The sequence below is a fragment of the Camellia sinensis genome, chromosome 1 (assembly GCF_055761805.1).
Source record: "Camellia sinensis isolate YWXY chromosome 1, ASM5576180v1, whole genome shotgun sequence".
Lineage (NCBI taxonomy): Eukaryota > Viridiplantae > Streptophyta > Magnoliopsida > Ericales > Theaceae > Camellia > Camellia sinensis.
In genome coordinates this window covers 80,288,255-80,291,640 of record NC_138961.1, presented here as the reverse complement: position 1 = coordinate 80,291,640, position 3,386 = coordinate 80,288,255, and positions in this window count along the sequence as shown.

The window sequence follows — 3,386 nt, the reverse complement described above, 5'->3', positions numbered from 1 at the left end:
TTGTTCTGTCCGCTCGAGCGGAGCCTTGTGAGCTCGAGCGTAAATTAGCAGGTCTCAGTATTTTGTCAGGGCAAGCAAAAAATACTGGTGGGTGTGATTTTACGCTCGAGCGGATTCTCCTACGCTCGAGCGCATCTCAGTTTGTTCGCACGCAGTTTTTGGTCAGTCCGCTCGAGCGGGCTGTGTTGAGCTCGAGCGAACCGCGCGATCCAAATTTCCAAATTTGATTAAAGAGTTGGTTTTCTTCTGAAATTAGGATTGCTTTGGTTTTCTATAAATAGTTGGTTTTCTCCCAACACTAAAAAAACTTCTCCAGATCTTATTTTTGGATCTTAAGGTTTAGATCTAGAGAGATTTTGCTAGTTTTCTTTGATGTTTTGATTGAGTCTTCAACTCATGTTCTAAAGAGAGTACATCAAAGGTTGTGTTTTGTTCTACAAAAGAGAGTGTTGTTCTTCAGTTGTGTATTCTGAAGAATTCGAGCCTGAAGCTGTGGTGGAATCCAGAGTGGCTCATCAGAAAGACAATTCCGTGGTGAAGATGGGGTTGGAAGAGGCACATAAAGGTTGGTTCAATTAGGCATTGTGGATTCGCTAGGTAATTGAGAGTATACCTGTGTAATTCCTTTAATTCTTCTTAGTGGATTGTCTTGTGGCTGTTGCCCGTGGTTTTTTATCACAGTTAGAGGTGTCCAATTGTGGTTTTTTCCACGTTAAATCGTTGTGTCTCTTTGTCTTGATTGTTTGATTGGGATTGTTATATTCTGCTTAAAATTGATACATAATCACAAATCAACATCTAGGGGATTTCTAGATTTTTCACAAAGGTCCCATTAAAATAGAAATTACACAAAAGGGTAATTACTTACCCATTTAGGTTTAATTTTTTAGGGATAAAGGTGAATTTCTCCAAATGTGAAATTACACATTTGAACAATTCGCACTATAGAGGTTTTGGATTTTCCCTCATTCTAGAACAAATCTCACATTATAAACAAGAACGTAACACTCCAATATAACATTCTAACAATATAACAATCTAATGTAATACACTAAAAGACTCATTAGTGTACTTTTCCTAAACATAATAGCATAACACTCTAAAAAAATTTCTTAGTGTACTTTTCCCAAATATAACACTCTAATGTAACACACATAAAAACTTCTTAGTGTACTTTTTCCAAACGTAACAATCCACTCAATGTAATCCCAACGTAACACTCCGATGTAACATACAAAAATACTAAAAAACTCTTTAGTGCACTTTTTTTCCAAACGTAACACTCACAGTTTGAAATTATATATTTGTCCAAAGTTTACTAAGAAATTTTTGTACTCCTTTTTGAATGGTTTGAAGAATCCTACATCCTTTGAAAATGGTTTGAAGAATCCCACATCTTTTTTTTAGAGTGTTAGTGTCACGACCCAAACCCGCCCCTAGAAGTTTAGGCCGTAATCGGCCAGTAATCCCAGGTTAGCCGCCCTCAAAAGACAGAATTTCAAAATATATAATTAATAGTGCGGGGCCTGAAGCGGAAGTAGAACATAAAATTTATCCATTGAGTTTTGTATACATGACATGAATAGAAACATACATAACTCATCTCACATCATACCATAATATTTACCGACATTCGTCTTTAAACATAACCTAAGATCACAAATATAACTTAACAAAAATTAAGCTTAACTAAGCTCAACCAAAAGCAAAAGCAAAAAGCCTCAACATTGAGGCACATCTCGGGTGGCTTCACAAAAAAGGCTAACCTCAAAGCAAGCTCCAATGATGGACTTCCTGATGCTCACCAACATACATACATATATATATATATATATATATGTATATAAACGGAGTGAGTTGGAAGCCCAATGAGTAATCTTCATGTAAAGGGGTTAAATGAATGAGTTCCATAACTTATTAAAGTAATTCAAAGTTCTTGACATGATTAAAACATGTTGCAGAAACGTAATAACAAATACAGTTCATCAAACCTTTCAAATCTTAACACATTTTGAAATACTCAAAAGCCTTATTTAACTTGTCGAAATACCATGTAGAACATTCATATAGAATGACTTATTCAGAACACCCATATTGGTGACTCATACGAAACATCACACATGATGACTTATGTGAAATATCACACTTGATGCCTTACATAGAATATCACAAATGATGTCTTATACAGAACATCACAATGATGGCTTATACAGAACATCATATTGATGGCTTATACGGAACATCATATTGATGATTTATGCAGAACATGACACTTGATGCCTTGTATGGAACATCACACTTGATGCCATATATAGAACATTACATTGATGTCTTATATTTATTGAGCTCATTCAGAACGTCTTTTACATGTACACATCATGCATAACGATTACTATTGAAATCATGCAGAACAATCATCAAAGATTGATATCATATAGAACGTTTATAACGAATCAATGGCTTATACAAAACGTCACATCTCATAACTTGTACCAAATATAGGTTTCATAAGTTATCGTATAGCAAAACTAATGTCAAAGTAGTTCATACAAAAATACCGTTACAAAGACATTACTCACTTCGACTAGTTCGATGTTCTTTCTCAACGTTCGAATACATAACCATACACATTATAATACGAGTTCAAATTGAATAACTTTTCTTATCTTTTCTAATTCAATTACTTATGTTGATTTCTTACTTAATCCTCAACAATTCATATATCATGCCTAAGAATGCTCAAAAAAACATATGGACGAAAATACAAACACATAATATCTTTTCAAAATATGCTGAAACAAGGTCCTTTACTCGAGCTAACCATTAGTCGCTCGAGCAGTCACAGAGGTCTGCAAAAGTACTGGATAGGTCTAATGTGCACGCGATCCAATTATTTGTCACTCGAGCGGACATAAAACATAAACTCAATTCGCTCGAGCCAACCTTAGGTCGCTTAAGCGGTCTACAAAGACTGCAAAGACACTTGAAGCTCACAAAGTTCGCTCAAGCCATCACTTGGTCACTCGAGCGGTCGAGCAAAATTCTAGGTTTCAAAACTAAAAGTTTGAGCTTCCAAACACAAATTCAAAGCCTTGGGTCATGCATGGCCTATTAAAAAACACAAATTTGCTTTAGAAAACATGTATACATGACCCCTTAAAAATCATTTGCTCAAAATCTCTTTAAATCCACCAAAATTGAACTTAAAAGCTCGTGCATGTAAGATTTTCCAAACTCTTTTCTCAAACTCATGTATTTAACAAAATTGAACTCAAAAGCCCCATGCATGTATTAAACTCTTTTTCATAATTCTCAAACACATGAAGTTAGAGGTCAAAACATGATGAATCAAAGATGCATGTACAATTTAACTCACAATTTCAACA